Here is a 13,250-nt window from a genome sequence, read left to right as displayed (position 1 = left end):
GGCGGTCCAGAGGGCTGACTGTGTCCAAACTCCCCAGGGTGGGCCGGTGCTCGAAGGGGAAGCTTTAAAGGCCTGCCACCTTTGTAATGCGACCCCCCCCCAGCCTCTGCTGCTCACAGCAGATGGCAGCCCCGGTTTACACCCCCACAATGAGCGGGAACAACTGCTGGAAAATTAAAAAAGGCTAAGAGGTGTGCCCACCTTTGCCAACTCCATCCATCAGGTGGAGGAGGCGAAGTTAAGCACACTTTTCAACCCCCTCCATCTTGAAGATGATCGGACTCCTTCAATCAGGGCTAGGTTTTTGCCCCCTTCCACAGGTGGGTGGCATAATAATGGGTGTATTCACCTCAGGTAAGGTGCCTATTGGCCCTACCTACTACTCTCCTGAAATGCACCCTAGTATTTAGGTGGCTCCCCCAGACCTAGAAACTAGTTACTTGCGGCCTAAGAAGAAGGATGAAGACGCTGTGCAGCGAAGCCTGAAGACTACGACTGACTTGGCCCCAGTCCTACCAGTTTGTCTACAGCTTCCAAGACCCTGGAAGAAGATGATGTCTTTCCTACAGCCAGCGACTTCCAGAAATCCAAGGACGACTGCCAGAACTTTGAAAAAGACCAGAACTCCTGAGGAAAGCGGTTCTGTCCCCAAGAATCCAACACAAAGGACTCTGGTGCAAAGCAGATCTGTGTGTCCTGCCCACTCTGCACCAGACGCCTATGGCCCATGTCCAGGTTGCCCACCGACCCAGAACAAATTCCCCAGTGATCCTGACCCCAAGTCCAGCACTGGCTGACCCCCTCCTGGACCTCACGATGACACCAGCTGCCTGAATCCAGACGTTTCCCCTGACCGCGACCAGCAAGAAGACTCAGACGTCTAAAGGCACTCCTGCACCTGAAGCCCCTGCGCCTTAGTGAGCTGAATAGACGATGGCCTTATGACCCCTACCTCTGCTGTCATTGGTCTCTCTCCTGCAACCTCGGCTGCAACGCTTGCAGCCGGTTTGTTGAAAGCAGAATCTCCATTGAACATAAGAGCACTCAACGTTGAATTTTCACCTTGCCGCCCCTGTGCCGCTGGTGGTGTGTGTTTGGTGCTGCTTTGAAGACCCCTGTGCTTGACCTAACCCCCAAAGCTTGTCCCCCTGCAACTGATTTACTTACCTGCAAGCAGTGTAGCTTCAAGCACCCCCAGTCTCCACTGAAACGCATTGGGCCGAACTCCGATTTTGACCTCTCCACCTGGCCACCCCTGTGCAGCTGGTGGTGCAGTTTTGGTACTCACCTGACCATTTACCCTTGCTGACCGTTGGTCCTGAAGACTGGAACTTTAAGTGTAATACTTACCTGTATAACCACATTATTGTTTTCTTCCATAGGATAACACTGAACTGCTCTGTAATTGTTCTAAGTGTCTATTTTTTAAAGTGAAAAGTATTTCCATTAAAAAACGTACTTACCTTATTGAGAAGATCTTGTTCTTTAAATAAAGTACAAACAAAGCATATTTTTCTAAAATTCGTGTAGCTCTCCTTTTGAGTTGTGTGTCCATTATTGGTCAATGTTGTGCAATAAATGTCTTACACTCCTCTGTGTTAAGCCTAAGGCTGCACACGCACACTACCACTAACAGATCACTTTGGGTTTTACATTGAGCACTGTACACTTTTGGGGAACCACTGGACTCTGTGCACGGTATAACTACCTAGTGGCATACCATATACAGAGAGAGCTAGCTTCCTACAGCAGATTTATCCTAAAATCACTAGGGTGGTTGCAAACGTTAAAGAGCATAGGTGGAAATCAAGAAATTACACAAAGTGTCCACTTCTTAAAGGATTCCGTCATATTGAAAGGTGCGGTAATATTCAAGAAAAACACTTCGATGTAAACAAAATATACTTATTAACTATTTTTGAGGTGGTGACTAGGTTAGCAGACCTTTAAGTACAGTTGTGTATAGCCTTCATATTGGTAAATTATAATGCTGATATCTGTGGGTAGAGCCCAGAAGGTCTCCAAGTAGATGCTCAAGAAGTTATGGGATATTATGGAACCCTGGGTGACTCTGCAGGCGACAGGGACATTTGGGACCTGGAGCTGCCCATGTGAATAAACTTGCGCCAATTAGAAAGGCAGAAGAGAACCAGTTAAGGACACTGCCAGTGAATCTTAGTCAAAACACTAGGGTGTGATGGTGGACTGTCAAAGGAAGCCCAGGTGTCCAACAATATTAGGAGGCAGTGGTCCTCTTCATCTGCAGTATGCAGTGAGTCACCTGCAATGTGTAAGGTAGCAGGCTTTGTGCTCCAACATGATCTGAATCTAGACGGGCAGTCTTTCAGGAGACGGTTCACGATGGTGTGATATTGGAATTGAACGTAAACAGCTTCTCGATGATCTTGCCCATAAGGGGTAGGTGTGTGATAGTCCGATAGTTGGGGAAGTCATAACGGTCTAGTGTAGGCTTCTTTAGGGGTGGGAGATATGCTAGTCTTGAGAACGTCTGAAAGATGCCTTGATTGAGGGAGGCGAAAGACACTGGTGAGTAGGGGAAAGAGTTTCCCTGGAGAGAGCTATGACGAAGGGTGACAACAAGACATCATCTTCACAGGAAGTTGTTTGAGGGAGTTGAGTATGTGGGGTGAGATCTACGAGAGATATGCTTTGAATTAAGAACGTTGCAGGATTCTATAAGAAGCTGTACTTGTAAGGGAAATTACAGGCTGGGCCATTAAACTGGCCTCCTAATGGTTTAACCTCAAGCACAACAGACACACTTCAGGCAAACTACAATGTTTGAGAGAAAGTTCCAAAGCTGGAAAACCAAAACTGAAAATGCCGCCCTTATCCACTTTGAGAAAATGGGGCACAGAGACAGGGTGAGAAGCATAAACAAGTGCATTTATAGCATAGATTGATTGCCATTTTAAAAACGGGATAGCTGCTACCAAAAGAAGCGTACCAGTGCAGCCATAACGTGACAAAGAAGCCCTTACAAAGCACTAGTTACAAAGAAAGGATTTCAAGCCTTCTTGAAAGAAGTTTCATAGGTAGATTTTCTCAAAGATAGCAGAAAATCGTTTGAGTTTAGCCATTAAGAAGCCAAAGAAGTGGCCTCCTCTTCTAGGATGTTAGGGTAGACCAGGAGGCCCGATTGGCTAATCAAAATAATCTTTTAGGGACATTCTTCTTTATCCTAGTCCTGAGTGTAGGCCAGTCCTTTGTTCTGCTTTGCTCTAAGAATGAGGAGCAGGGATTTAAATGTAATCTTTAGACCTACAGGAAGCCAATGGAGCAGACCGAGGAGTGGAAACGTAGGCTCCGCTTGGAAAAATAAGAAACAGCCTTGCACCCGCATTCTGTCCCAACTGAAGCTTGTGAATGAGGCCCACAGACCTCCCTACAAAGAATTTGCAAAGTCTAATCTAGAGCTTATCAGTGCATGCACCATAGTTTCCCGAACATGGAATGGAGGTCAAAGACTTTGGTATCCCAAAACAGTTTCCTCTGATAGCGGTTGTGTGATGAAACAACTAAATCCCTAACCCTGCTTGCCTAAGCCACGCGTTCTGAACAACAACTTCATCTTAACCAAGCATTGCTTTACCACGCATGCCTTTACCACAAATTTGTGTCGTAAAGACATGCACGGTAAAGGAAAATGCATTGCTAAGGTAGCCACTCCCCTCCCCACCACCCTAAGGCACAAACTACCCCACCCCCCATTCCCCATGAGGTGCAAATACCCCTACCCCCTCCCAACCGCCACGCTGTGCCCTCCCCCTGCCCTAATACCTAAAACCATGTCCCTTAAACCTGTCCCATAATCTGACCCTGTCCCCCTGCCCTAATGCCTAAGACCCTGTCCCTTAACCTGACCAGCCATAAGAATTGCCCCGCACTCCCCTAAGCCCTAACTACCTATTCTCCTCCCCCTGAGGCCAAAAACCCTAACCTCCAATTTAAAAAACGACCCGACCACCCCCCAGCCCTGAAAACTATCCCCGACTTACCCAGCTCTGAAAACTAGCCCCAATCCCCCCCAGCCCTGAAAACTACCTCCAACTCCCAGGCTCTGAAAACGACCCCCGACCTACCCTCAGCCCAGAAAACTACCCCGACACACCCCCAGCCCAGACAACTACTCCAACCCCCTGCCCACAAAACTACCCCCAACCGCCCACAAAACTGCCCCCACCCCGCCCACAAAACTACCCCCACCCCACCCACAACACTATACCCTACCAACCACCCCACAAAAAAACCCGACCCAGCCCACAAACTACCCCCGCCCCATCCCCGCCCACAAAACAACCCGACCCACCCCCAGCCCACAAAACAACCCCCGGCCCACAAAACATTCCCAACCCAACCCCAGACCACAAAACAATCCCGACGCCCCAGCCACAAAAACAACCTGCAACCCACCCCCCAGCCCCACTTACCTCAGCGCAGATCTCTTCCTCCTTCCGTCAGTCCATAAATCCTATTGCACAATGCCTTAACCGCGCACATGCATTAAGGCATGCGTGGTAAAGGCATGCATGGCAGGGCTTGCGGAGTCGGGAGACTCGTGGCTCAGACCGCGGTGTTCCAACTGTTGCCCTGTGATGGCTGATATCGGAGGTTTGAAGGAGAGCTCATGGGCAAATTTAATGCCCAAGTTAGTTAGTGGTAGCAGGGTACATATACAACACTGTAACTGAGTGGGAAGGGTACTGCCAAAGAAAAGGATCTATATTACCGGATTGACCTCACCATGCTACTGTGCTCAGGTATCCCTGAAATCTTCCCATTACTTTCTCATCTACCTGCTGGAAAGAAAGCATCAGCTGTGCGTCATTTAAATATGATATTATATTGAAACCCCATGGTTCCACTACCTTGACTAGAAGGCAGGATAGATGTTAAACAGGGTGTCTCAAACGCTGATAGTTGGATGTTGAGGGTGGAAGGTGGATTGGTCAGTTATTTGGAACATAGTTGTTGCAGAGGTGAAGACTGAAACATGCAGGAGATAGCAACTTTGATTAGAACAGCCAATAAAAGGGCATTGTTTGTTTTGATGACACTTTTTTATAATTTTCGCGGCAATAATTGTAAATATCGCGGCCATCGCGCTAGTCGGCCGATTTCGCGATTTTTTCGTGAATCGCGAAATCGCAAAAAGCTGGAGGGTCTGATAAACAAACTTACCACTGCTTAATCAGGCTGATTAAGAGTGAAAGACAAGGCAGAACCAGTGTTCATAATATGGGTAGGAACCTCTGTATTAGGAAATACATCAAAATGTTGCGTATTCTTAAGACAGATACCTCTAGATTGGTTGTATTTGGAATGAGTAGATTTTTATTGGCAGCCAACTTTATTAGAACAAAGCGAGGCTTAAGGTTTTGACAAGCAATGTATTTGCCAAATCATTATGCTTTGGTTTTATACAAGGAACGTCTTTTTATACATTTGAATATGCATATAATGGTAGCAAATACATTTTTTAGCGGATTGCTAAAATTTACAATTAATGATTAATTTGAATTAGGCACTTGCACTTTATGTATCAGACTCTGTAGATGATTTGCTAATTAGTATTGACGTTAGATATGGAAACCGTAATCGTAACCCCAAATATTGGACTCAATTATTGTAATTAAGATGAGATTGCTGGCTCCTTGTATTGTAAACATCTATTTTGTGCTGCTAAAATGATAAAATTGCACTTTAGGTACTCCACTGCCAGGCACTGTGCACTTTAAAATTCTTCTGTCTTTGCTGCTAAAAAAGTGAGATTTTAGAAATTGTTTTTAGTTGGAACGATGATATACGCCTGCTTTTATATTTTTTTAAAGTAATGTTTTGTTTCTATTTTTCTTTGATGATTCTGTGAATCGAATAAAGATGCTTAAATAATAATAATATGCATCGACTTTTGTGTACATGTCATCTCTCCATCTTAATATCTCAGATGCAGATATTAAGGGCATCTTAGCTAGAACTAAGGGCCCAATGTAGGTGGCTCATTACCGGTCGGTAAACCCGAAATTCGGCAAATTTCAGGCTTACCGACCGGTATTGAGCCATTTCCAATGTAGGTGATGATTCGGTAAATACAGAATCGGTATTTACTGATTCTGTATTTACCGAATCATTATTTACCGAATCTGTAGATGGTATGCAGGAAGTACATTTAAGAGTGCTTATAGGATTCGTATTTACCACCAACTACAAGTTGGTGGTAAATATAAAAAACCATTGGAAAAGCAATTTTGTGCTATTTAAAAACAGTGCCATGTGGCAGACATACATGCCCTTAGGGCAAGTATGTGTGCCACATGTGCACACATGCACGATTCAGGGGTGCAACAGGGTGTCAATGTGGCACCCTGCCACCCTTGAATGTGTTCCCCCTATTACCGATTCGGTATTTACCGAATCGGTAATAGTGAATGGCTTCCCATTCATTCCTATGGGCCTTCAGGCCCATAGGAATACATGGGAATTACCGAGTCGGTAATATTTACCGAATCTTTAGCTACATACCATGTACCGATTCTTCGGTAAAATTCAGTATTTTAGAATCGGTAAATAGTATTTACCTACATATGGCCCTAAGTCTCCTATTCTGATTATAATCTAACAAAATGTTGTTGCTATGCAAACTGTTTGTGCCTGCGTGGCGTGAAGTATGCAGACAGTTTGTTTGAGGCTAACAATGAAAAATAACTCAATCAGCCTGGCTCAGGAATCTATATCATGCCATCTTGTGTGTCAGAGGTTGCGTCATACATGTAACGTGTTAAAGAATGTTCTATCAAACAAAAAGCAAAATTTTGCATATAAACGGTCATAGAATATAATCACAAATTAAAAAGCTTGTCATAAAGCACAATACAACTATGCATAGCTTTTGTAGAATGGAACGTATACAATTCATGATTACTAACAAGCCTTATTGTAGCGTTTTAAAGCTTATTGCATTTGCATTACATGAACATGTTTACTTGAAGCATGGCATGTTTCAAGCTATTGTATCAAAAAATAAAGCTTTTTCAATACAATTCGTCACATTAGGCTTGATAAAAGATACATTTTGTAAATCCAAGCCAATGAGGCATCGTATTTTAATAAGCCAAGGGGAAAAAATAAAGCTGGTTAAAAAATATAACATTCCAACAGAATCTTTGCCAAGCCCGACATTAAAGGAGCGCACTCCTAGGGCCCGGCCCCCCCTGGTTCACGCCCCTTCCCTCCTTGATCAAAGGGCGGGCGGATCGCCGAGAGGCCTCTGCCGGCCCATTTCCTTCCGGGTCATTGGGTGGCGCACTTCCGGTGGGGAGTGAGGGGGGCGGAGACTGGGGCCTATTTAGGGGCTCGGGTCAGTGACCCCGGTCTCTTTGTCCCCCTCTTCCTCAGCCGGACCGGCTGCACTCGCCCACGACCTTCTCCTTATCCCTAGTCTTTGATAATCTTTATTTAAACTTAGTCTGCCACGTTGTTCGTGAGGAGGTCGGGCGGTCAGCGGAATCGAGGCGGCTGTGGCGAGGGAGCATGGAGGCAGAGGAACACTGCGGCGCCCTTCGGCAAGTCTCCTCAAAGGTGTGCAGGGAGCTGGGGAAAGGACTGCCGGAGGGGCGCGAACACCGCGCACCAGTTGGGCGGGAAATTAGCATTGCGGGTGGCTTCGGCGCATGCAAAAGGGGCTCGGGGGCCAACTAAAGGTCAAGGAAACTGCCCGGAAGTAGGGAGGGAGTAGCCGGAAGCGCGTGCTAAGCACAGAATTGATCGGGCATTTGGGTAGACAACGCTCAACAAGAAATCCCGGGCAGGGCACTTCGGCCCTACCTTACCACAGTCCCAGACAGACAGCTAGGGTGTCGGTAAGAAGATGCCAGGACGGAAAGGGAGCCATAAACGGAAAGATACTGATCCAGAGATTGCCCAGCTACTAAAAATGGTACTAGCAAAGCTGGGCAGCAGCAATGGTGATGAGAGTAGCGACGAGGAGGTAGTGGTTCCTGAGGAACCAGCACCAGGAAATATGGGAGAGCGCCCACGTAGAGAAGGGGTACCGCCCAGGGCTGCTTTCCCCCTTTGATTAAGAAACCCAGAGTGCAGGGCACGGTGAGGGGGGGCAACGGCAAAAAAGACAGGGCTCAGGCTACGAAGGAGCCAGCAAGCGGGGGTGAGAGTCCAGTAGGTCCCGCCCTCCCATCCCCCCCAAGGAGTAGCACCCTCCCCTTCACCAAGCGCGGACCCAATAAATAAAGGCACGAGCGCTCCGGCTGACCTGGTAGGGTCAGCCTTAGCGGAGATTAGGGAAGCTCTAAAGGTATTGGCACCAGCGCAGACGCCGGTGTAGCCACCAAAAGTAGCGGCAGCCCCCTCACCAGCACCTCAGCAGCAAACAGGTGGGCTGGCGGGGGTTACACAAGATCCCACAGCAGGAATCTTAGCAACAGTGGCCACCCTTGTGAGTCAGTTGGCAGCGCCCACAGCCAGCCCCGGGTCTAGTAGTCCAGCGGTGGCTCCCTGGTTGCCCCCGAGATCTGCAGAGCAGGATGCGCTAAGTAATATTCAAAAACAATTAGCCCTCCTGGTTGAATCCCGTGGCAAGACCACTATGGCGGCTGGACCTAATTCCCCTACGGCGGCAGGACCGTCAGCACCCTTGGAAGGTAAGATAGGGGACGAGCCAAGCAAACCACTTGAGGGATTGGTAGTGGTTGGGGGGGCAGAGTAATGTGTTATCTCAACCAGGGATGCTAGCTACCCATGTTTCCAGTGAGATGAGAGAGAAAATCTGGAGAGGGGAATATGTGGACATATTCGCGCTAATTAGACCAAAGAGGCAGGATGTGGAATACAAAGAGAGAGAAGGGAAAGAAGGGTCCTTCAGGGACAGAAAGCCAAGAGTGGAGGAGTCCTTTACGAATTGGTTAGGGGGCTTTCATGTATTTACTACAGTGATGTTGGAGAAGAAGCCAGAGTTGGCAATTTCATTGGTATTTTATACAAATAAGATCCCGAAGGCCCATGCCTCCCTGGGCGGGACAGCATAGTTAGACTATGATAGGGACTTCAGGTGGGCGAAGGCGGCCAACCGAATATAGGGAGGGATCAAGTAGAGGTTAACGTGTGGTTGGACAGTGTCAACAGTAGGGAACAGCACACCAAACAGCCCTTTCGGACATCTCAGGGAGGCCCAGGGGAAAAGAAAGGTACATGTTGGGCATTCAATAAAAAGATGTGCACCTGGCCCACGGGGCAGTGCAAATTTAGACATGCCTGTTCGTTCTGTGGCCACCCCTCACATCCTGAGATTAAATGCATCAAGAAATCAAAAGAGCGGGGAGGGACTGGAAGCAGGGACGTCAAACCCCCGTGCACTGTGTGTGTGAGGGTCAGGGGCAGACTCGGGTCTGAAGTGGGTGCGGGGGCTCTTAACATGTGTATGTTGCATGGATGAAAATAGTTTTGAGGCACAGTATTCGGTGCGCTAGCTGGGGCAAGAGGTCGGGTTGGCGGAAGCTCTCTGATGGATCGGCTTCTAAGAGCTGTTGGGCGCACATCACTCAAGTCTAGGAGCCCCTGGAACTGAAGGAGCTCTTGCGGGTATCGGGCTCTTGCTCTCGAGGGCATAGGAGGAGGAGTCCTGGGTTTTTCTGGCCCAAGAAAGCGTTGAGCCCTCGAAAGCACAGTTGCCCGAGAGTTGTCTGGAGTATAGCGCTCAGTGAGGTTTATGGGTCATGGCACTCGAGGAACTCCCTATTCTTTGAAGTACATTAGCGCTTTGAGGCGTAGGAGGCTGAGTTCTTCGGTGCACGGCAGTCAAGCTCTCGGGCGAACCGCGCCATAGCAGCTTTATCGGGGCACTGGTGCACTGCATTCTAGGAGCTATGTGGGGCATTGCCTGTAGAGTCTTTATTGGGCACAGGTTCAACATTGCATTCTAGGAGCTGTGTGGGGCATTGCCTGTAGAGTCTTTATTGGGCACAGGTTCAACATTAGAAAACCAAGGGGCTCTGCGTGGCATATTGGTTGCTGCAGTTTAGAGGTGTTTCTGAAACTCCAGGAGCTCTCTGGGGTACAGGAACACACCGGGGTACACACACAGGTGCACACGAGTCACCTAGGGAGTTCGGGGCACAGATGCTGCCTCGGGCACATGCTGTTAGGAGTTCTGAGGGGCAGAGAAGGAGCTAGCGGAGGCTTAAGGACGGTCCATGTGCTGCACTTATCTGTCGAGGCTCAACCTGAGAGTAAAGCTGCGCACACCTAGCACCGCCAGAGAACTTCGAACTGTGTTGTACAAAGAATGGCACGCACGGGGCACCGTAGATGTCATTTGGAATCCCGGCCTTTCCCCGGCCAGCGTTCCCTGATGGATTGACTCCCAGTGCTCGGTAGTAAACATTTAAGAAATTGCCGTTCTCTACAGTTTAGTGATTAAAGCTGGGGAGCTCGTTATCACTCACAACCCTGCCCTCTGTGTGAAATGTGACACCCTGCCGCCAAGAGCAGTGGCTTCAAAGGACAGGCCGGATGGGGGTAGGCGAGGGCGACATGCCCTGCCCTTCACGGCCTGCTATTCAGAGATAGGCAGGGAACGGTAGCCTTCATACCACAACTGCCGCTACAGGAGAGAGAAAACTTGACACTATTACCAAATCTACTTGAAATGCCTGACTCAACCCCAGATGGATCTTTTCTTTGGGAGTCCGACCTCTCGCCCGTTTGTCCTCCGCCGGCCTCTGCCACAAATATTTGGCTGTTTTTCACTTTTCTCTGGCGCCCGTGAAGCCTGCGCCTATTGGTAGATTAATCAGTCTTTTCGAAGAAATTCGCCCCTGGGAGCATTTCTTAAATGTTTCCATTACCTCGGGACGCACAGAGGCAGCCGGCTCACGAGCGTGCATGTGTGCAGGCGGCTCTCACAACAGGGTGTGCCAGTACTAGCCTGGATCGGGGGGTACAAGATTGCGTGAAGATACAAGCTGAGGTGAGCAGTAACCCATGCCCCCCCATCGGAGCTGGGATCGAGAGCCTGCGGGCGTGCGGTATAAGTGTGGAGTGGGCTAAGGAACTGCTTCTGGAGGCCACACGAGCGCCTCGTTGTGCAGTGAATAAATAGCATATAATGCGCCCGGGCCTACGTGAGGTGCACTGGTCCTGCCAGCAGGGGGAGTCTGGCTCTGTGTGTGTGTGGGCGTCTGGCTCTATGTGTGTGCGTCTGGCTCTGTGTGTGTGTGCGTCTGGCTCTGTGTGTGTGTGCGTCTGGCTCTGTGTGTGTGTGCGTCTGGCTCTGTGTGTGTGTGTGCGTCTGGCTCTGTGTGTGTGTGCGTCTGGCTCTGTGTGTGTGTGTGCGTCTGGCTCTGTGTGTGTGTGTGTGTGCGTCTGGCTCTGTGTGTGTGCGTCTGGCTCTGTGTGTGTGTGTGCGTCTGGCTCTGTGTGTGTGTGTGCGTCTGGCTCTGTGTGTGTGTGTGTGTGCGTCTGGCTCTGTGTGTGTGTGTGTGTGCGCCTGGCTCTGTGTGTGTGTGCGCCTGGCTCTGTGTGTGTGTGTGTGTGTGCGCCTGGCTCTGTGTGTGTGTGTGTGTGTCTGTGTGTGTCTGGCTCTGTGTCTGTGTGTGTCTGGCTCTGTGTGTCTGTGTGTGTCTGGCTCTGTGTGTCTGTGTGTGTCTGGCTCTGTGTGTCTGTGTGTGTCTGGCTCTGTGTGTCTGGCTCTGTGTGTCTGGCTCTGTGTGTCTGGCTCTGTGTGTCTGGCTCTGTGTGTCTGGCTCTGTGTGTCTGTGTGTGTCTGGCTCTGTGTGTCTGTGTGTGTCCGGCTCTGTGTGTGTGTGTGTGTATTTGTGTGTGTGTGTGTGTGTATTTGTGTGTGGGGCTCTGTGTGTGAGCAATGCCAATAGCTCTAACTTTTCCAAAGGCGAAACCATTGCATTGTAAATGCTTGTTTAAAGGTCCTCATCATCTGAAGTTGTTACATCAGGGTTCTTTCTTGTGTGCTAGGGAACCACATGTAAAGCAACACTGTTGCGTTTGCGTGTGAAATGGTCCATACGGCTGCTGAGGTTGTATGGCATGTTCATTCGGTGATTCAGCACGCAGTTCAAGTTGTTCGATGGAAGAGATGGCGCATGGCTTTTCTCCTCCCTTCATGGATAGAGGGTACACCAGTGATGGTGAGGGCGTTGCCATAAACCAAAGTTTTGCTCAAGCCAATAGTCTGAAATGGCAGAAGAGGTCTATCACAGGGGCATTTGGTAGGATGAGCATTAAGATAGTGTGTCAAAACCACTGATGGGACCTCAACAGTTGCACAAGACGTTCTACATCTATCCAGTCCATATGTGGTCGTTCCAGATGCAGTTCCAGACAGATTTCAAAGGAACAGATCATGAACCAAAACACTGATCTCACTCCATCAAAGCCCAATTTTATAAATTACAACAGCTATTCTTCACTGATTTCGGCAAGGTATTCTTCTCTCGAGTGGCTCACTAGTCTGTCTCAGCACAGCTGTTTATGCACGCTCATTATTGCATTTCACTCTCTGACATGGCATCCACTGTGAATGCAGAAGATGAGGTCACTCCCACAGCCAAACAATAAGCAGGGTTATTTAAAACCTTCCAAAAATATTTCAGAATAACAAATGAAAAAATAAAACGGTTTTATTCCCAACACGATTTTAAATCTAATCACTAATCCGGAGTTGATGCTCTTTAAAAAAACACAAGAATCAGTTGTAATGGAGGTGGTAAAAATTAGATGTACCATGTTAGTAAAGTGTATCGGATATTGTGTCCTCAGCAATGTCTGCATCTCTGCAGAGGCGCAAAGAGTTTGTATCAAAAGTCGCTGCAGCGGAGGTAAAATCCACATCTGTCAGAGCAGGACTGCAACAAGCTTGCTAATCCTGACAAAATGTAGATTTTGGGTTCGTATTCAAGGCCATGGGACAACACCAATGATATGACTAAGTGGGGGATAGAAGATTATTCTACAGCATTTTCTCACTTTTGATACTGTCAACAAAGCTGATATTACTTTGCAAATGTAATAACATGCAGAATTTACTAAAAGCAGATACTAATCATCATCTTTGTGTTTACCTTAATACTGTTTCTCACTTTTATTCATGAACTGTGTACATTTCGCATCATACTGTTATTGCACCATGAATAATAAATAGTGTGGCTCCATGCACAGTTTCTATTCTTGGACTATGTGTCATTAAAGCCAGTAAGCCT

General features: G+C 48.1%; 1 protein-coding gene across 1 annotated transcript in view; it reads right to left on the bottom strand.

Annotated features, from left to right (window-relative positions):
- C10H1orf35 (chromosome 10 C1orf35 homolog) overlaps positions 1-13,250 on the bottom strand; it is a 101,057-nt gene that overhangs the window by 59,379 nt on the left and 28,428 nt on the right. The gene's annotated exons all lie outside the window — the stretch shown is intronic.

Source organism: Lissotriton helveticus, chromosome 10 (genome assembly GCF_964261635.1).
Source record: "Lissotriton helveticus chromosome 10, aLisHel1.1, whole genome shotgun sequence".
NCBI lineage: Eukaryota > Metazoa > Chordata > Amphibia > Caudata > Salamandridae > Lissotriton > Lissotriton helveticus.
Note: the sequence above shows the minus strand (reverse complement) of the source record. Positions and strands in the feature narration are given on the sequence as shown.